Genomic DNA, 22,987 nt, shown 5'->3' with positions numbered 1-22,987 from the left:
GTCATGCTGTACCGTTGAATAACAGGGATTGATTAACTTTTTTTTTTTTTTTTTTTACTTTTTTAACTGAATTAATGTCATGTATGGTAAGTATGAGTTGCATGATCTGGATACAAACTTCATTGGAGGTCAAGCCCATTTACATCTTTGGCCATGAATATTTGACATAATAAATACATTTTTAATGTCGCTTAATATCTGATATATAATTTAATATCTACAGCAGTCTTTCTCCTGTGATATCACTATATATAATACAGGTTGAGTATCCGGAATACGGAATATTCCAAAATAAGTATTTATTTCAGGGCAACTGAGATTGTGGCACCTTTGTTTTCTGATGGTTCAATGTACAAAAACTTTGTTTCGTACACAAAATTAATAAAAATATTATATAAAATAACCTGCAGGCTATGTGTATAAGGTATATATGGAATATAAATGCATTCGGTTTTTAGACTTGGTCCCATCCCCAAGATATCTCATTATGGTATGCAAATATTCCAAAATACAGAAAAATCCTATATCCAAAATACATCTGGTCCCAACCACTTTGGATATGGGTGACTCAAGTGTAGTCCTTTTCATGGATCCACAAGCACCAATCAAGCAAACAATCAATCAATCAATCAATCAATCAATCAATCAAGGCATTGAAACCTTTCTGACAAAGGACCCTTAGGGGGAGATTCAATTCTTTTCACTCCTTTTCACACCCATTCTGTTCTGCCCTCAGGGGTGTGGTATCATTATTTCAGCTTGCTACCTCCGGAGTAGGAAGGCACCCAACCCTTTACACAGCTAAACCTGGTCACTATGGGTGCAATATGCGCAATAACGGAGATCATTTTAGAAGGAAATTGGGCGTGATATGTCATTTGAATCTCACCCTTAGAGTTAAAAGGACATGGTATATTTGGAACATAAAGTCTATGAGCCAGAAAGTCTTTCAAATCTATTGACTGTCTTGTTATAAATAAATATAATGGGGTAAATTTACTAAGAATCGTATTTTCCCGTTTGAGGTCAAAGTACAATCACGAATGACATCGAAAGTGTAAATATGCAACTTTTTGAATTGATTACGACTAATTTACTAAGCTGCCGTATTCTGCATTTTCGGTTTTTCCGATGTCGATGTCATTCGTTTTTTTAGGCAGTGTTTTACGTGAGTGACTTGTAAAACACTGCCGACTTTAATACAGCGGGTGACCGAAAGTAACCTCACCGCTGACCTGAAAGTTCCCACCATTGGTTACAATGGAGCGCATAGGCGCAACATTGTAACACTGCCGTGTGCCGCCTGTCATACAGTACAGGAGCACACAGCCAATCAGGAGGGTGCCACAACGTGGCGCTCCCTGATTGGCTGATGGAACCCTCTTAGACTTAAGTCAGAGGGGGTTTCTGGCATTCGGGGAAAGGGGTCCCATGTGAAAACATGGGGCCCCTTTCAGTTCGTGGTCGGGTGTCCGTTTTTTTACTTTTACAAGTACGTGGATTACAAATGGATTACCCGAGGAGCCCTCTACACTGGATTTGGTGAGTAGAATTTTTTCAACAGGTACACCATGGATTCTACATGGAGAAGAGGACCGACCCTCGTGTGAACATAAGGTAAGTATGTGTATATGGTGGTGTGTATGTATGCATTAAAGTTATACTTTCAAGGTGTGTGTGTTATGTCTTTATTGGGGTATTTTTTTAGTAGTAGTACTACAGGTACCAGCGGGCCCGGTTTTCCGCCGCATGCTGGTACTTGTGGTTCTCCAAGTACCAGCTTGCGGGGGAGGCTTGCTGGGACTTGTAGTACTGCTACTAAAAACAATATTCATAACTTACAACAAAGGCTATCAGCCCCCCATCCGCAGCCCATTGGATGGGGGGGACAGCCTCGGGCTTCACCCCTGGCCCTTGGGTGGCTGGAGGGGGGGAACCCTTGATTGAAGGGGTTCCCACTCCTCCAGGGTACCCCGGCCAGGGGTGACTAGTTGGGTATTTAATGCCACGGCCGCAGGGCGCTGTATTAAAGTGACCCCCGGCTGTGGCATTATCTGTCCAGCTAGTGGAGCCCGGTGCTGGTTTAAAAAATACGGGGGACCCCTACGCTTTTTGTCCCCCGTATTTTTGGAACCAGGACCAGGTGCAGAGCCCGGTGCTGGTTGTTTAAATATGGGGGAACCCCTGTCAATTTTCCCCCCATATTTTTGCAACCAGGACCGGCTCAAAGAGCCCGAGGCTGGTTTGGCTTAGGAGGGGGGACCACACGCAATTTTTTTTCTAAAAATTAACACTTTCCCATCCCCTTCCCACTGATAAACATGCACGGATCTCATGGATCCCTGCATGCCTATCCAAACACGGGATAAAAAAGCAGGTCTGTTTTTTTTTTAGCACTTTTTTACGATTTGTATTTCTGCACGGCAGTGTTTGGCTATTGTCGGCAGTGTTTGTGATTTGCACTTTTTAGTAAATTCCCGATTTCTACCAAATTGCAGGCGTATTTGACCGATGGTGTATTGATTCGTGATTTTTTCCTAGGACTTCCAAAATATTATGAATGCCCTCATCACTGCCGTGATTTTTGCTTAGTAAATTACCGAGATGACACTTTAAAGAAAAAACGGCATCTCGGTCAAAATCGGGACCTTAGTAAATATACCCCCATGAATGTTCTAAGAAATACGTGGCCAATTCTAAAGTGTTGATATCATCTACTGATCACGTTGTTGCTGAAACCACCACTTTGGTTGGGTAAACTCTGTAGATTCTATTTCCCCATTTTTTTAAACTGAATAAATTCTTTTCTTCCTTAAAAATTGTCCAGTACGATAAGCCTCATTGTAGAGATTAGATTTAATGAAGTTGCATGTAAGAATGAAATGCGTGATGTAGTCTCTTCGATGGATATCTGTCACAAGTCTTCCCAGTAGACAAACAGAAATGTGAATATAAAGGGAAATCAATATCCATCTGTTACTTAGTATTCTGGTCAATTTGATGCTTGCTCATTGTGATTGAGGTAATCAACAAATGCACTAAACCTCTATAGAGTATCTCATAATGATACTTAAATATCTCCATTAGACCCTTAAGCATTAGCACTGTTGATAGATCACATATTAGCTGATAGAACTGAAATGTCTGTCTAGATGTTGAAGCCTATTGTCAATAACAAAGTGAGCCACAAAATTCAGCAGAACAACTAGTAATGACAGGTAACATCGCAGTCTTGCTTTGGTCAGGAAGAGAACTCACTCCTGTAGAGACAGAAAGCATTCACGGTTTCCATAGCAATAAAATTAGTTTAAAATGAAATATGACTGTTGAAATGAAGGTTGTCATGTCAGTCTGGAGACCTGTGAAACACTCCTGCTGCATGGATGCATTCCAATAACTTCAAATAAAGGGAGAATGATTGCATAACAATAACTACAGGCGTGTAGCATGTACCTCAGCTAATTACAATGAAGTAGTGTAATGTATTTCATATGTTACTGCTTGCACTGTAAGTGCTGGAAATGTAAATAACAGAATAGATGCCCCAACATTACCTTTAAATGGCTTAGTTCTGGATTTTTGCTACAAAAGGGTCTTTCTGTTGTAAGATGGGTTTAGGAAAATTAGGAGTCATGGTCTGTGTGGGTCAACGGATAGACCAGGGAGTGAGCTAATTGCTAAAATATCACAGCATTTAAATTGGGTACATTAGGAGACAAAATTAAGAAGACTACTTAATTACTCCCCCTTGATGGAGTAACTACATTGGGAAAGCAATATCATGTGACACTTTGTTTAAAGGATATTTCCTAAACATCAATCCTTATTATTAATTGGCTTAAAAATAGTAGAACTGCATTATTTATTAATGTGAATGTGCAGCAACACGATTTAGTAACCAATACAGTACATCCAGAAAATAAACAATTTATCCTCTTATACAGTACCAAATCTGTGGCATGGGTGGGAACTCTCTGGTCAAAGGCGTAGTTACCATAGGTGCAGGGAGTGCAGCTGCTATGGGACCCAGAGCTGAGCGGGTCCACCTTCCCTGTCACAGTTACATGTGTTAAAAACATTTTTCACCATTGGGTGCGGTATGACAGGATGCCGGCTGTCGGTATACCTTGCGAGCTCGCCGCGCTCACCACACTTGGGATTCCAGCATCAGTCTCCTGAACACCGGGATCCCGACTGCCACCATTTTGAATGCATCCCAGTGGTACATAGGGGCCCTTACACGGTATGTTATAATGTGGATTATGGGTACTGTGTTACATAATGTGTGCTGGTAGCCCTACAATGTGTCATAATATGAGCTAGGGCACTACTAATGTTCATTAAATAAATCAGGGCACTCTTATGGGGTATAACATTAATAGCTGCCTCAGAGAGGTGTCTCTCCAGAAGCATTGGGAATAGGGCCCCTTCAAAATGTTGCTATGGTGCCCACAATGTTCTGGCTACACCCCTGTCTCTGGTAACGGGCTATAAAACCATTTTCTGCCACCTAAAGTTGTAAGGCAAGCACTGTATTTACAATACCCATATTGTTGCCCTCTGCTGGTCAGAGGGAACCAAGCAGGCATGGTTTGCAAGTATGACTGTGGATTTGCTAAAAGATGTATTACAGGGTTTCTCAACTTATATGTATAACTTGTACTCATAGGCAGATCCAGGAAGGGGGGGGGGGGAGCGTGCCCCCATCCCCCCCTGTCATTTCTGACTTCTTCTTTTTTTTCAAAAGGAGAACAGCGGCAGCACTACTGCTATTTACGTCAGTCAGATTTGATATAAGAGCTGGCAGGCACTAGGACCCGCCACGGCTCTAACAGCAAGTCCGTGTGGTAACCAATGGGGAGGGTGGAGCTGCAGCTCAAGCCTCCCCCACTGCCAGCTGGCCAGAGTCCAGCCCTGGTGCGGGGTTCAATTGCCAGCATCGAGCAAGACTGTTACTTATGACGGCGCAGAAGGCTTCATTAGCCCTCACTGCACCGCACAGTATCCCAGCGCTTCCTCCTCCACTTCCTTTACCACCATGCTAGGTGCAGTCACACTCAGCCTCAGCTTTGGGAAGGTGGCCCGTGTGATTGTGAGAGGGCTGTCCTGGAGATGTCTTATGCTGCTTGTTGGAGATCCAGCTGGCTGCTTCTGCTAATCAAAGATGGGCAGTTCGTGTGCTGCAGTCTGAGTCTCAGTGCAGTGCCCAAAACAAGGTATGCTGCACCTGCCACCACCAACTAAAACTATAATAATTATATTGTGCTGGGGTGCCTTCCAGGCTCCCATAACTAATGGAACAGGGGACCAACATTTCAAGGCCCAATCAGCCTTTTCATCATGGTGAAACATTGGCAAAAAACCAGGATGCGCTCCTACAGCCAATCATTAGCTGTTGGCGTATTCTGTGAGGCCACGCCCCTGTGATACCGCACCCCTTATATGGGAGCATGCGTGCCTTAGGTGCATGTAAATATAACTATTACCGTTCCCCTATCATGGTGCCCCCCCTTTCATTTTCTTCTGGATCCGCCCCTGCTTGTACTCTTCCTCTGTAATGGGAAACGTTTACCCTTAATGTGTATTTCTTAACCCTAATTTGAATACATTTATATCTTATGCATTTAGACGTACTCATTGGTTTGATATTTAATAGTAAATGTAAATTTACTTTGACTTATATTTAATAGACATAGGGGGTAATTCAGACCTGATCGCTCGCTAGCTGTTTTTTGTAGTCCTGCGTTCACATAGTCGCCGCCCACCGGGGAGTGTATTTTAGCTGTGCAAGTGTGCGATCGCATGTGCAGCCGAGCAGTACAAAAAGATTTTTGTGCAGTTTATGAGTAGCCCAGGACTTACTCAGCCGCTGCGATCACTTCAGCCTGTCCGGGACTGGAATTGATGTCAGACACCCGCCCTGCAAACGCTTGGGAATGCCTGTGTTTTTCCAGCCACTCCCAGAAAATGGTCAGTTGACACCCACAAACACCTTCTTCCTGTCAATCACCTTGTGATCGCCAGTGCGAATGGATTCTTCGCACAAACCCATCGCAGAGCAACGAACCGCTTTGTACCAGTGCGATGTGCCTGCGCACCGCGGTGCATAAGCATGCGCAGTTCTGACCTGATCGCAGCGCTGCAAATAACGCTAGCGAGCAATCAGGTCTGAATTACCCCCATAAGCACACTTCAATCTATCTAAGGTAACCCTGCTTCTGGGTAATGCAGGTTGAGTATCTAGGCTGTACAATTATTTGTATAACATGTGTGCCGTATTAGTAAACTTGCATGTAAAGTGTTGTAGTGACTGCATTTATTTGCAACAACAATTCACTAACTGCCAGTTTACAGTGTTTAAATTATTCACACAGAAAATCGCACTGATTGAAGCTTAATGCAGGAACTACCTATTACTGAATGTGCCCTAAATAAGTTAGATTTATTGGCTGGTTAGTCAAGTATGATTTAGATAGCTTTCAGATTTCAGATTAGGAATTTAGGGGGACATTTACTAAGCAGTGATAAGAGCGGAGAAGTGAGCCAGTGGAAAAGTTGCCCCGTCAACCAATCATCAGCTCTGTATCATTTTATAGTAGGGAAATTACAGATGTTTCTTCAGTGCTGAATGGTTGCCATGGGCAACTTCTCCACTGGCTCACTTCTCCGCTTTTAGCACTGCTTAATAAATGTACCCCTTAGCCTTATATAGAATGGAGAAGTGGACAAGTGAAGTTGCCCATGGCAACCAATCAGATTCTAATCTAGCTCATTGATAGGCAACCTGATACACTTCAGGAGTTGTACTGGATGGCTTTCTAACCTTCAAAAGGGCCGCACATTGCTCTTAATCTATCCAGCATTTATCAAGTACATTCTGTAAAAGGGATCCGGTCTGAAGATCGACACTGTCTAGGTCGACAATTTTTAGGTCGACCACTATAGGTTGAAAGTCACTAGGTCGACAGGGTTGGAAGGTCAACAGGGTTTCTAGATCGACATATGCTAGGTCAACAGGTCAAAAGGTCGACATGAGTTTTTCAATTCTTTTAAAAAAAATTTGAACTTTTTCATACTTAACGATCCAAGTGGACTACGATTGGAATGGTAATCTGTGCCGAACGAAGCAGTATCGGAGCGAGGCACCTTGCCCGAAGCATAGCGAGCGAAGCAAACCATACGAGGGGACACGGTGCACTAATTGGGGTTCCCGTTCACTCTACGAAGAAAATGACACCAACAAAAACAACAACAACTCATGTCGACCTTTTGACCTGTCGACCTAGCACACGTCAACCTAGAAACCCTGTCGACCTTCCAACCCTGTCGACCTAGTGACTGTTGACCTATAGTGGTCGACCTCAACATTGTCGACCTAGGCACTGTCGATCTAATGATCCACACCCCTGTAAAAACTATAGGTAGAAGCTGATTAGTTGCTATAGGCAACTTGACCCCTTCCCCACTCTTTAGAAAACTTGATACATCTCCCCTTAAGTGTCAGAATAGGTTTCTGGTCAGTTCAGGTTTGGTGCAACAATACAGTATATGCGATATTGGTACTCCGAGGCCGCTTTGGTAGGATCAACAACACAACTGGTTTATAGTTCCGCTCTCTGAACTATCAGAAACTATCAGAGGTTCAGTCAGTCACCCTAAAAGTTGGTCCAGAGTGGACATTACATAACACCCCTCACAGCCATATTTATTTTATTGGGTAAATATATAAAAGCTTGGAGAGAGATAAAGTAGAGAAAGACAAATTACCAACCAACCAGCTTCTGTCATTTTTCTAATACAGCCTGTAACATGTCAGTTAAGAGCTGATTGGGCGGTACTTTGGGGGACATTTACTAAGCAGTGATAAGAGTGGAGAAGTGAGCCAGTGGGGAAGTTGCCCATGACAACCAATCAGCACTGACGTAACATCTATAATTTGCATACTATAAAATTATACAGAGCTTCAGATTGGTTGATGGGGCAACTTCTCCACTGGCTCACTTCTCCGCTCTTATCACTGCTTAGTAAATGTCCCCCTTTATCTCTCTCCAAGGCTTAGTACATCTGCCCCACAGTACCAAGCAGTTAGCTATAACTATCATGTTACAGGCTACAGTGTTTAAAGAATGAAATTCAGGAGCTGACTGGTTGGTACTTTGGGGGTCATTCCGAGTTGTTCGCTCGTTGCCAAAAATGCGCATGCGCATGGTACGCAGTGCGCATGCGCTAAGTATTTTAATACAAAACTTAGTAGATTTACTCACGTCCGAACAAAGAATTTTCATCGTTGAAGTGATCGGAGTGTGATTGACAGGAAGAGGGTGTTTCTGGGCGGAAACTGGCCGTTTTCTGGGAGTGTGCGGAAAAACGCAGGTGTGTCAGGGAAAAACGCGGGAGTGTCTGGAGAAACGGGGGAGTGGCTGGCCGAACGCTGGGCGTGTGTGTGACGTCAAACCAGGAACGAAACGGCCTGAGCTGATCGCAATCTGTGAGTAGGTCTGGAGCTACTCAGAAACTGCTAAGAAATTTCTATTCGCTATTCTGCTAATCTTTCGTTCGCTATTCTGCTAAACTAAGATACACTCCCAGAGGGCGGCGGCCTAGCGTGTGCAATGCTGCTAAAATTTGCTAGCGAGCGAACAACTCGTAATGACCCCCTTTGTCTCTCTCCACTTTATCTCTCTTCAAGCTTTGATACATCTTCCCCTATGTGAGCTCATACTCCTTTTCTTGTAGACTATTGGTTCCCAACACTTAAACCTACTAGTGCCCCTATATGTTACTGCCCTCCACAAGTGTCCCTATATGTCATTGCCCCCACAGTGTGATACATGCCATTGCCCCCATAGTGTAGTGCCTTCCTGCTTCCACTTGCGACATTCAAGGTCACATAGCACATAGTTATGTAGTGTGCCCGGCCCACCTCAGAACCTTAATAGAGGAGATAGGCAGCCCAAGGAATGTGTCTGTTGGCCAACCATAGTGTTGGTCTCTCAGAGTTGGACCCACAGTGTGCCCCCTATGGCGTGGTGCCCCCTGCTTTTCTATTTATCATCTTTATCAGGACAGACTTGCTCCAGCCCAATCCATGGTGCAAAAAACACCCGATTCCATACTCATTATTCATTGACCCTTCACAGCTCAGTTACACTCCGTCAATCGCAAGTGAAGATGCTACGCAGTTACACACACAATTTATGCTCTGTAAATGGGCATATGTTTAGCTCTGCACTGGCTGCTATATCACTGCCTACTGACCTGGAGCAGAGGTCTAATGAAACCTGGGGCTGCTCGGAAACGGGTGGGTTAAAGCCTCCGGCGTCACCACAACCTTCAACAGTATTATCAAGTGTTACTAAATCTGTGCAATCTAGAAAACTTTCCTCTCCAATCACATACAACAGTAGAAGACTTTAAACATATGAAAAATGTCTTTCAACATCTCATTAAATATCAAACTCACTGCCACATTATGAACAGCACAGATTCTGAGATTTCTAACTACCAGGACTAACATATGGAGATGTCCATCAGCCACGAGGATCCTCTGGTGGCTGTGCAGTAGCACTTCACATTACAAAGGCAACCATATGGATTTCCTTCACGTCAATGGGACGCTACTGTAGGTCACCAAAGAGACACTGTCATTTCTAATCCCAACTATCTGCACAGCAGGTTTCACACAAAAAAAAAAGAAAGAAAGAAAAAACCGTGACAAACCTTCAACTTGGAGAGACAGATGGAAAAGCAAACAGACATTTATTAATAGCAGAGTCTTCGTGTTTGCGAAATATGGTAAGGCTTAAGCCGTGTGAACATGAGTTGTTTTATTTCTGTTCTTAATTAAAAGTTTTCCAATGCTGGTATTATCTAGAAATAACAGGAAATAGTAACCAAAATACTGATTGACTCAGTGATTAATCTAGGAATGTTCACAAATATTTACCAGAATGCTAACTTTAGATTTGAAGTTCTAGATTTTGATGTATTGCTTTCTGCATTAAGATAATGCTCCGAAATTCTCATTCCCCACTTTTTTCCAGACTGCCACATTTTCTGGTTTGATATTTAGGGGTAAATTTACTAAGGTGGGAGTTTTTTTTACAACTGGTTATGTTGCCGATAGCAACCAATCAGATTCTAGAAGGTAATACATAGAGGGCGGGATGTATTAAGATACATCGCCTCCCCTTGACGCTTATCGCAGCGATGTTGATCGCATATGTACTAACATATGCGATCTTTATCGCAATGCGGTGACGGAGGCCCTCCGCGATACCTGTGAGGTGGTCTGCGGGGGGTCTCCGTCACCTCTCAGGGGTCTCCACACGCCCCCCCCACACCGGGAAGCAGCAGCAGGCTGCCCCCGGCGCCTCCTCCTCCCCCCCTGCAGCCGGAAGGACCTTTGGCTGCATTGCTAGGGGGAGGAGGAGATGATCTTCCGGGTCCAGGGCTACCTGGAGGAAGGTATGCCGGGGGGGTGGCGGCGGAGGCGGGACGGTGGAGGCGGCGGGTTGCGGCGGTCGGCGATAAGAAGCCCATAGGCTTCTATAGAGTATCGCCATCCAGAGATGGCGATACCCAGGATAGCGAAAAAAACGGCGGTAGTGTCTTAGTACATTTGAAAATGCGGTAAAACCCCCGTTTTGGGTGGTTTTACCGCATTTTTCCTTTAGTACATCCCGCCCAGAATCTGTTTGGTTACTGTGGTCAACATCACCAGTTGTAAAAAAACCTCACACCTTAGTAAATTTACCCCTTAGATCTTATATGATCCTTAATTCATTCCTAGGTCCAAATGCCTGCAACCTGTGGGCACTGGGGCAATTTGGGCAATTTAGCCGCTTGATTTAAAGCGGCAATTAGTTTTTAAGGCAAAACCAGGTTTGGTTTGCCTTAAGTCAGATTGACGCCTTCAATTTGGCGTCTATTTAGCTGAAATTGCACTATCTCTGCAAATCGTAGGCTATAATATTTGGGCCCCATAGCGTACTGAACTGTATAGTACTGTAGTCTGCTGCTCATATAATGTATTTTTATGAAGCCTGCACTGTTTTTTTATGCTCTCTTCCAGGTGGCAGACTTTAATTTTCTTAGTTGGCATAAAAAAGCACTGTAAAAAAAATCTATTTTCTAACAAGTGATAGATTGCCTCAAACCAGCATGGAACCCCACATGCTTAGTTATGATGAACTATAACACCTATACCTGCAATCTATGTGCCATTTATCCTGTGCACCACATTGCACTGGAGTATGGGGCTAATTCAGACCTGATCGGTGCTGTGCGTGTTCGCACAGCAGCGATCAGGCCTGAACTGCGCATGCGCGGCAGTGCGCCGGTGCATGCCAGACAGCCGACGACTGTCTTTAGCTAGCGATTGCCTCTGTCTGATTGACAGGCAGAGGCGGGATGGGGTGGGACGGCGGTGTCAAGCCTCCGTTTAATGGGCGCGGTCCGGCCAACGCAGACGCGGCTGGACCATGCCGTGGGCGGGCCGCGGTGGCTGCGTGACGTCACACGCAGCTGCTGCGACCAGGGCAGCAACGAGTAGCTCCCGGCCAGCGCGCAGGAGCTGCGCTGGCCGGGAGCTACTCCTGAAGTACAAAAGCATCGCCGCTGTGTGATGCTTTTGCACTTCTGCGACGGGTCAGGAACTGACATGCGGGGCGGGCTAGCCCTGTGCTGGGCGTCCCCCCCGCATGTCAGTGTGCCTGATCGTAGCTGTGCTAAATTTAGCAAAGCTACGCTCAACTCTGAATCACCCCCGATGAACGTCCTAATAGGAAATCAAGTTGTCGAGTCCCATTCCTGAGTTCATGTACTTTACACCCTATAAAATGTGTGCATTTTATACCCTAAATATACAATAGCATCAAACATTTTCCCACTATGTTATATAGTGCGCCCAACATGGCTGTCTTATCTGGTGCGCTTTTGGATGGGATGAAAAATGCGCGGACCTGATGTTTTTATTGGAACCCTACTCTGAACTTAAGGACTCTGCAATCTCCCCATTTTGTGTTCTCTTCTAGGGGTGGACTATTCCACCCTGGGTAATCCTACGCAGTGCGCCTAGGATGGCTGCCGCACCTGTGAGGGTGGAATACACAACTCCTGGAGGTTCTTACCCAAAATGCCTACACCAATCATGCATTATTCTTTCTGTGTCTTTGTCTGTGTGGTTTATCTTTTGATGTAATACTTAAATCTTCTGTATTATGTGCATTGTGTGAGTTCTAGTTGGCGCCGCGGATGGCTGCCTCGGTGCTGCTCTGCCAAGCAGCCTTAGTTTTTAGTCTTAAATGTATAATATGTCTACTGTACAGTTGCATATGTGCAGTATGAACTCATATGTGTAATGTTTGTAATGTATGCTACGTTTTTCCTCCTTCATGTTGCTGCTTGGCGATGCATTGTACCACAAAGAATTCCTAGTGTACGTGAGTACACCTGGCCAATAAAGCTGATTCTGATTCTGATTCTGATAAGATTCTGGGCCTGACTCATAGATACAAATACCATTGCAGCTGCAACCCTGTGTGCAGCGGTTGTGCAAAATATGCAAATGTTGCAGCTGCTGGGATTTGCATTTAGACACCCAGGAGGCAACTCAGATCTGCAATCATCGGATGCAAATTGGTCGGTCATTCACTTTCTCAGTAATTTATTACTGGTATTTACGATGGGACTGGAAATAACGTGGAGTCGCTATGGGTTGAGATCACAAGTGGGGGCACAGAAGCAAAGAAACTAGTCATTGGCATGTGCTATAAGCAACTGGATATATTAGCATACATGAAGAGGAACAACTATTACAGCAAATTGAAAAAGCTGCAGGAATGGGGGACATCCTAGTGTTAGGGGATTTTAACTATCCTGATATAAATTGTAGAAACGACTCATGTGTAAAAACTAGGAGCAGCAGGTTCTTAAATACATTAAAGGATCAATACTTGACTCAATTAGTCGAGGACCCAACTAGAGGTAAAACTATTCTGGACCTAGTTATTACCAATAATGTGGACATTATATCAAACATTACAGTTGGGGAGACCTTGGGAATCAGTGATCACTATATGATCACATTCGACATCAGTTTCAAGAAACATAGCTATAAGGGAACAACTAAAACATATAACTTTAGAAAAGCTAACTTCAATATGCTGAGACAAACACTAAACGACATTGACTGGGAAGTTTTGTTTCATGGTAAAGACACAATGGAAATGTGGGTTGCTTTAAAAGGGTTGCTTGATAGCAATATACACAAATTCATTCCCATGAGCAGTAAAAGCAGGAGTACTAAACACAAACCAATGTGGTTTAATAAGGAGGTCAAAGAAGCTATGGCTAAAAAGAGGTGTGCTTTCAAAACATTTAAAGCTAATGGAGGGGAGGAGTCATTCCGGTATTATAAGGAATGCAATAAAAAATATGCAAAAAAGTAATAAGGGCAGCTAAAATTGTAAATGAAAAGCAAATTGCTATAGAGAGTAAAACCAATCCTAAAAAGTTTTATAAATACACAAACAGTAAAAGGTTAAAGCAGGAGAACAAAGGCCCATTAAAAGATGAATTGGGAACTTTGATAAACGATGATAAAATAAAAGCATAAATACTAAACAATTTTTTTCCCCTCAGTGTTCACCAGCGAGGATCAGATGGTGAGAGTAGTGCACAACGATAGTGAAGGTAATGACTCTTGGCTTGATGCTTGTTTAAGTGAGGAAGTAGTCCTGGAGAGACTAAGCAAAATAAAGATGACTAAATCACCAGGCCCAGATGGTTTTTATCCAAGGGTTATTATGGAGCTTAGGTCACAGCTAGCAAAACCCCTATACTTGATTTTCCATAACTCAATTAGATCAGGCATGGTACCAAAGGATTGGCGCATAGCTGAGGTAGTGCCTTTATTTAAAAAGGGAACTAAAAATAATCCTGGTAACTATAGACCAGTTAGTTTAACCTCTATAGTGGGTAAAATATTGGACGGTATTTTGAGGGATAGCATAGAGTATTATCTGCAGGTTAATAAGATTATTAGCAAAAGTCAGCATGTGTTTGTAATAGAGATGAGCGCCTGAAATTTTTCGGGTTTTGTGTTTTGGTTTTGGGCTCGGTTCCGCGGCCGTGTTTTGGGTTCGACCGCGTTTTGGCAAAACCTCACCGAATTTTTTTTGTCGGATTCGGGTGTGTTTTTGATTCGGGTGTTTTTTTAAAAAAACACTAAAAAACAGCTTAAATCATAGAATTTGGGGGTCATTTTGATCCCATATTATTATTAACCTCAAAAACCATAATTTCCACTCATTTTCAGTCTATTCTGAATACCTCACACCTCACAATATTATTTTTAGTCCTAAAATTTGCACCAAGGTCGCTGGATGACTAAGCTAAGCGACACTAGTGGCCGACACAAACACCTGGCCCATCTAGGAGTGGCACTGCAGTGTCACGCAGGATGTCAGTTCCAAAAAACCCTCCCCAATCAGCACATGACGCAAAGAAAAAAAGAGGCGCAATGAGGTAGCTGACTGTGTGAGTAAGATAAGCGACCCTAGTGGCCGACACAAACACCGGGCCCATTTAGGAGTGGCACTGCAGTGTCACGCAGGATGTCCCTTCCAAAAAACCCTCCCCAATCAGCACATGACGCAAAGAAAAAAAGAGGCGCAATGAGGTAGCTGACTGTGTGAGTAAGATTAGCGACCCTAGTGGCCGACACAAACACCGGGCCCATTTAGGAGTGGCACTGCAGTGTCACGCAGGATGTCCCTTCCAAAAAACCCTCCCCAATCAGCACATGACGCAAAGAAAAAAAGAGGCGCAATGAGGTAGCTGACTGTGTGAGTAAGATTAGCGACCCTAGTGGCCGACACAAACACCGGGCCCATTTAGGAGTGGCACTGCAGTGTCACGCAGGATGTCCCTTCCAAAAAACCCTCCCCAATCAGCACATGACGCAAAGAAAAAAAGAGGCGCAATGAGGTAGCTGACTGTGTGAGTAAGATTAGCGACCCTAGTGGCCGACACAAACACCGGGCCCATTTAGGAGTGGCACTGCAGTGTCACGCAGGATGTCCCTTCCAAAAAACCCTCCCCAATCAGCACATGACGCAAAGAAAAAAAGAGGCGCAATGAGGTAGCTGACTGTGTGAGTAAGATTAGCGACCCTAGTGGCCGACACAAACACCGGGCCCATTTAGGAGTGGCACTGCAGTGTCACGCAGGATGTCCCTTCCAAAAAACCCTCCCCAAACAGCACATGACGCAAAGAAAAATAAAAGAAAAAAGAGGTGCAAGATGGAATTGTCCTTGGGCCCTCCCACCCACCCTTATGTTGTATAAACAAAACAGGACATGCACACTTTAACCAACCCATCATTTCAGTGACAGGGTCTGCCACACGACTGTGACTGATATGACGGGTTGGTTTGGACCCCCCCCAAAAAAGAAGCAATTAATCTCTCCTTGCACAAACTGGCTCTACAGAGGCAAGATGTCCACCTCATCATCACCCTCCGATATATCACCGTGTACATCCCCCTCCTCACAGATTATCAATTCGTCCCCACTGGAATCCACCATCTCAGCTCCCTGTGTACTTTGTGGAGGCAATTGCTGCTGGTCAATGTCTCCGCGGAGGAATTGATTGTAATTCATTTTAATGAACATCATCTTCTCCACATTTTCTGGATGTAACCTCGTACGCCGATTGCTGACAAGGTGAGCGGCGGCACTAAACACTCTTTCGGAGTACACACTTGTGGGAGGGCAACTTAGGTAGAATAAAGCCAGTTTGTGCAATGGCCTCCAAATTGCCTCTTTTTCCTGCCAGTATAAGTATGGACTGTGTGACGTGCCTACTTGGATGCGGTCACTCATATAATCCTCCACCATTCTTTCAATGGTGAGAGAATCATATGCAGTGACAGTAGACGACATGTCCGTAATCGTTGTCAGGTCCTTCAGTCCGGACCAGATGTCAGCATCAGCAGTCGCTCCAGACTGCCCTGCATCACCGCCAGCGGGTGGGCTCGGAATTCTGAGCCTTTTCCTCGCACCCCCAGTTGCGGGAGAATGTGAAGGAGGAGATGTTGACAGGTCGCGTTCCGCTTGACTTGACAATTTTCTCACCAGCAGGTCTTTCAACCCCAGTAGACTTGTGTCTGCCGGAAAGAGAGATCCAAGGTAGGCTTTAAATCTAGGATCGAGCACGGTGGCCAAAATGTAGTGCTCTGATTTCAACAGATTGACCACCCGTGAATCCTTGTTAAGCGAATTAAGGGCTCCATCCACAAGTCCCACATGCCTAGCGGAATCGCTCCGTGTTAGCTCCTCCTTCAATGTCTCCAGCTTCTTCTGCAAAAGCCTGATGAGGGGAATGACCTGACTCAGGCTGGCAGTGTCTGAACTGACTTCACGTGTGGCAAGTTCAAAGGGCATCAGAACCTTGCACAACGTTGAAATCATTCTCCACTGCGCTTGAGACAGGTGCATTCCACCTCCTATATCGTGCTCAATTGTATAGGCTTGAATGGCCTTTTGCTGCTCCTCCAACCTCTGAAGCATATAGAGGGTTGAATTCCACCTCGTTACCACTTCTTGCTTCAGATGATGGCAGGGCAGGTTCAGTAGTTTTTGGTGGTGCTCCAGTCTTCTGTACGTGGTGCCTGTACGCCAAAAGTGTCCCGCAATTTTTCTGGCCACCGACAGCATCTCTTGCACGCCCCTGTCGTTTTTTAAATAATTCTGCACCACCAAATTCAAGGTATGTGCAAAACATGGGACGTGCTGGAATTTGCCCATATTTAATGCACACACAATATTGCTGGCGTTGTCCGATGCCACAAATCCACAGGAGAGTCCAATTGGGGTAAGCCATTCCGCAATGATCTTCCTCAGTTGCCGTAAGAGGTTTTCAGCTGTGTGCGTATTCTGGAAAGCGGTGATACAAAGCGTAGCCTGCCTAGGAAAGAGTTGGCGTTTGCGAGATGCTGCTACTGGTGCCGCCGCTGCTGTTCTTGCGGCGGGAGTCCATACATCTACCCAGTGGGCTGTCACAGTCATATAGTCCTGACCCTGCCCTGCTCCACTTGTCCACATGTCCGTGGTTAAGTGGACATTGGGTACAGCTGCATTTTTTAGGACACTGGTGACTCTTTTTCTGAGGTCTGTGTACATTTTCGGTATCGCCTGCCTAGAGAAATGGAACCTAGATGGTATTTGGTACCGGGGACACAGTACCTCCAACAAGTCTCTAGTTGGCTCTGCAGTAATGATGGATACCGGAACCACGGTTCTCACCACCCAGGATGCCAAGGCCTCAGTTATCCGCTTTGCAGTAGGATGACTGCTGTGATATTTCATCTTCCTCGCAAAGGACTGTTGGACAGACAATTGCTTGGTGGAAGTAGTAAAAGTGGTCTTACGACTTCCCCTCTGGGATGACCATCGACTCCCAGCAGCAACAACAGCAGCGCCAGCAGCAGTAGGCGTTACACGCAAGGATGCATCGGAGGAATCCCAGGCAGGAGAGGACTCGTCAGAATTGCCAGTGACATTGCCTGCAGGACTATTGGCATTCCTGGGGAAGGAGGAAATTGACACTGAGGGAGTTGGTGGGGTGGTTTGCGTGAGCTTGGTTACAAGAGGAAGGGATTTACTGGTCAGTGGACTGCTTCCGCTGTCACCCAAAGTTTTTGAACTTGTCACTGACTTATTATGAATGCGCTGCAGGTGACGTATAAGGGAGGATGTTCCGAGGTGGTTAACGTCCTTACCCCTACTTATTACAGCTTGACAAAGGGAACACACGGCTTGACACCTGTTGTCCGCATTTCTGTTGAAATAGTTCCACACCGAAGAGCTGATTTTTTTGGTATTTTCACCAGGCATGTCAACGGCCATATTCCTCCCACGGACAACAGGTGTCTCCCCGGGTGCCTGACTTAAACAAACCACCTCACCATCAGAATCCTCCTGGTCAATTTCCTCCCCAGCGCCAGCAACACCCATATCCTCCTCATCCTGGTGTACTTCAACACTGACATCTTCAATCTGACTATCAGGAACTGGACTGCGGGTGCTCCTTCCAGCACTTGCAGGGGGCGTGCAAATGGTGGAAGGCGCATGCTCTTCACGTCCAGTGTTGGGAAGGTCAGGCATCGCAACCGACACAATTGGACTCTCCTTGTGGATTTGGGATTTCGAAGAACGCACAGTTCTTTGCGGTGCTACTGCTTTTGCCAGCTTGAGTCTTTTCATTTTTCTAGCGAGAGGCTGAGTGCCTCCATCCTCATGTGAAGCTGAACCACTAGCCATGAACATAGGCCAGGGCCTCAGCCGTTCCTTGCCACTCCGTGTGGTAAATGGCATATTGGCAAGTTTACGCTTCTCCTCCGACAATTTTATTTTAGGTTTTGGAGTCCTTTTTTTACTAATATTTGGTGTTTTGGATTTGACATGCTCTGTACTATGACATTGGGCATCGGCCTTGGCAGACGACGTTGCTGGCATTTCATCGTCTCGGCCATGACTAGTGGCAGCAGCTTCAGCACGAGGTGGAAGTGGATCTTGATCTTTCCCTAATTTTGGAACCTCAACATTTTTGTTCTCCATATTTTAATAGGCACAACTAAAAGGCACCTCAGGTAAACAATGGAGATGGATGGATACTAGTATACAATTATGGACGGACTGCCGAGTGCCGACACAGAGGTAGCTACAGCCGTGAACTACCGTACTGTGTCTGCTGCTAATATAGACTGGTTGATAAAGAGATGTCGTAGTATGTATGTATGAAGAAGAAAGAAAAAAAAACCACGGTTAGGTGGTATACAATTATGGACGGACTGCCGAGTGCCGACACAGAGGTAGCCACAGCCGTGAACTACCGTACTGTACTGTGTCTGCTGCTAATATAGACTGGTTGATAAAGAGATGTCGTAGTATGTATGTATAAAGAAGAAAGAAAAAAAAACCACGGTTAGGTGGTATACAATTATGGACGGACTGCCGAGTGCCGACACAGAGGTAGCCACAGCTGTGAACTACCGTACTGTTCTGTGTCTGCTGCTAATATAGACTGGTTGATAAAGAGATGTCGTAGTATGTATGTATGAAGAAGAAAGAAAAAAAAACCACGGTTAGGTGGTATACAATTATGGACGGACTGCTGAGTGCCGACACAGAGGTAGCCACAGCCGTGAACTACCGTACTGTACTGTGTCTGCTGCTAATATAGACTGGTTGATAAAGAGATGTAGTAGTATGTATGTATAAAGAAGAAAGAAAAAAAAACCACGGGTAGGTGGTATACAATTATGGATGGACTGCCGAGTGCCGACACAGAGGTAGCTACAGCCGTGAACTACCGTACTGTGTCTGCTGCGACTGGATGATAAATAATGATATAAAAAATATATATATATCACTACTGCAGCCGGACAGGTATATATATTATATAATGACGGACCTGCTGGACACTGTCTGTCAGCAGAATGAGTTTTTTATAGAATAAAAAAAAAAACACCACACAAGTGAAGTCACACGACGAGTGTTTAACTTTTTCAGGCAATCACAATATAGTATACTACTAACTATACTGGTGGTCAGTGTGGTCAGGTCACTGGTCAGTCACACTGGCAGTGGCACTCCTGCAGCAAAAGTGTGCACTGTTTAATTTTAATATAATATGTACTCCTGGCTCCTGCTATAACCTATAACTGGCACTGCAGTGCTCCCCAGTCTCCCCCACAATTATAAGCTGTGTGAGCTGAGCACAGTCAGATATATAATATATACATAGATGATGCAGGCATGCAGCACACTGGGCTGAGCAGTGCACACAGATATGGTATGTGACTGAGTCACTGTGTGTACCGTTTTTTTCAGGCAGAGAACGGATATATTAAATAAAACAACTGCACTGCTGGTGGTCACTGTGGTCAGTCACTAAACTCTGCACTCTCTTCTACAGTATCAGCCTCAGGTCAATCTCTCTCTCTCTCTCCTAATCTAAATGGAGAGGACGCCAGCCACGTCCTCTCCCTATCAATCTCAATGCACGTGTGAAAATGGCGGCGACGCGCGGCTCCTTATATAGAATCCGAGTCTCGCGAGAATCCGACAGCGTCATGATGACGTTCGGGCGCGCTCGGGTTAACCGAGCAAGGCGGGAAGATCCGAGTCGCTCGGACCCGTGAAAAAAAACATGAAGTTCGTGCGGGTTCGGATTCAGAGAAACCGAACCCGCTCATCTCTAGTTTGTAAGAGACAGATCGTGTCAAACTAACTTAATTAGCTTCTACGAGGAAGTGAGCGAGAATCTTGATCAGGGAAAAGCAGTGGATGTGGTATATTTAGATTTTGCAAAAGCCTTCAGTACAGTGCCTCACAGGAGACTGATCATCAAATTAAGGGAACTTGGCCTAGGATATACTATTTGTACATGAATAGGTAATTGGCTGGATAACAAAGTACAACGAGTAGTGGTCAACGGGATGGTCTCCAGCTGGGCACCAGTAGTCAGCGGAATACCACAAGGGTCCATACTTGGCCCACTACTGTTCAATATATTTATCAATGATCTAGGAATAGGCCTGGAAAGCACAGTGTCAATCTTTGCAGATGATACTAAACTGTGTACGGTAATTAATTCAGAAAGCGATGTGTAGTCTCTACAGAATGACTTATTTAAACTTTAAACCTGGGTGTCTAAATGGGGAATGAGGTTCAATATAGAAAAATGCAAAGTTATGCATTTATGGACAAAAAACACACATGCATCCTACACTCTAAATGGGGAAAATATAGGGGTAACTGAGGTGGAAAAAGATTTGGGGGTGCTCATAGATAATAGGCTTAATAACAGTATACAATGTCAAAATGCATCAAAAAAGGCAAGTAAAGTCCTTGCGTGCATAAAACGGGGCATTGAGACAAGGGATGAGGATGTAATCCTGCCACTGTACAAATCATTGGTACGTCTGCACCTGGAATATTGTGTTCAATTTTGGGCACCATATTATAAAAATGATATCGGGGAACTAGAAAGAGTTCAAAGGCGAGCTACTAAATTGATTAAAGGGTTAGAGACACTGGAGTATGAGGAAAGGCTTACTAGGTTAAATATGTATACACTAGAAAAGAGGCGTCTAAGAGGAGACATTATTAATATCTTCAAATATGTAATGGGTCATTACAAGGAGTTAGCAGGGGATTTGTTTATTAAAAGAACTCTGTATAGGACACGTGGGTACTTGCTGAGGCTAGAGGAGAGAAAATTCCGTACACAACGTAGGAAAGGGTTCTTCGCGGTAAGGGCAATAAAGATTTGGAACTCCCTACCGGAAGAAGGTAATAATGGTAGACTCTGTAAATGCATTTAAAAACGGATTGGACAAATCTCTAACTGGAAAAAGTATCCAGGGTTGCAGCGTTTAACATAGTGTCAGTTGGTACTAAACCATTACTTCATCAAGTGCATTATAATATGAATAGCTTAACACAGAATACAGGTTGAACCTGATGGGCATTTTGCCTCTTTTCAACCTCACTAACTATGTAACTATATGTAACCCTATGGTAAGACAGCATGGCCAACGTAAGTAAGACACCGGAGCCATGTGTAAGGGACCGCAGCCAAAGCAGTGACATACCCTCAACGGTTGCAACATGCCTGCGTTTAAGTCACCACTCCCCAGTTACCTCTCACACACGCTCCCTGTCAGTCACTTTGCAATTAAATCCTCTCTGTGACAGCCATAACAGGGCCATCACAGCACACGCGCAGAGCGGATTTAGGGGCATGTGCAGTAGCAAATAATCAGGCCCTCTATCTTGGATTAGTATGTGATCCCGCTGCTTGGAATGCCGAATGTCATTATACCGACATCAGCATCCTGGGCGCAAGAATGCCGGAAGGGGGACAAGCTCAACAAAGCCCCTTGCGGGCTCATTGTGCTCACAACGCTGCCGGCTTGGTGGCGAGCTTTGCTCGCCACATGTTCTATTCTCCTTCTATGGGTGTCGTGGACACCCATAGAGGGGGAAACACCTACCTCGCCGGTATTCCGGCGGCGGTATAGTACCCTGTCAGAATCCCAGCATCGATATTGAGGCAGCTGGGATCCCGACGAGCGGTATTTTAACCGCATACTCTCTATCTATTATTATTTGTCACCAGCCACTGGCCTTTCTCTATCTCTCTCTCACCCCTCCATCACCCAGCCATGGATGACTCCTCACCAGGCTACAGATGTCTCCTCACTTGGCTGTATGCTCTGTATGGTGTATGGGAAGGGTGACATGTGCCGCAGGCTTTCCCAGCTCTCACTGCCGATGATGGAGATGGAACAGCCAAGCCTGATTAATATATCACCCAGTCACCTCAGTCTGCCCCCAGTTCCTTCCCTCTAGCTAGCTTTCTTTCCACCCTCCTCACTCTGCTGCTCTGCCCACCCCTCTTCGACCGTTCTTTCCGGTCTCTATACTTATGCCCTGCACCTGGCATATTCTTATCCTCTCCTAGGCCTGTCCCATCTACTTTGCAGTGGGAGCCGTTGGAGGGGCGGTGTGCGCCACAACTCCCACAGCACATGCATACCTTAAATAATTGATGCATAAGACCGATTAGGTCAGAGCAAAATGAAACCACAAGGCTGTTATTGTTAGGCCAATTAAAAAGGTGTAGGGGCAGATGTACTAAAGTCTGGGAGAGTTGTTAAGTGGAGAGAGATAAAGTATCAGCCAGCCGGCTCCTAGCTGTCATTTTTCAAACAGAGCCTTTGATATGACAGTTATGAGCTTATTGGCTGGTATTTTATTTATTTCTGTCCACATTATCTCTCACTAAGGCCTAGTAAATAGACCCCATAAACCTTACAAGGTAAGGTTATTTATGGCAGCTTATCACATTTAGAGTAGGTATGTTATTTGATTTATATCAGAGTATGGCAGCCATTTTAGATCTCTTGCTTTT

The sequence above is a fragment of the Pseudophryne corroboree genome, chromosome 9 (genome assembly GCF_028390025.1).
Source record: "Pseudophryne corroboree isolate aPseCor3 chromosome 9, aPseCor3.hap2, whole genome shotgun sequence".
NCBI classification, from domain to species: Eukaryota; Metazoa; Chordata; class Amphibia; order Anura; family Myobatrachidae; genus Pseudophryne; species Pseudophryne corroboree.
Note: the sequence above shows the minus strand (reverse complement) of the source record.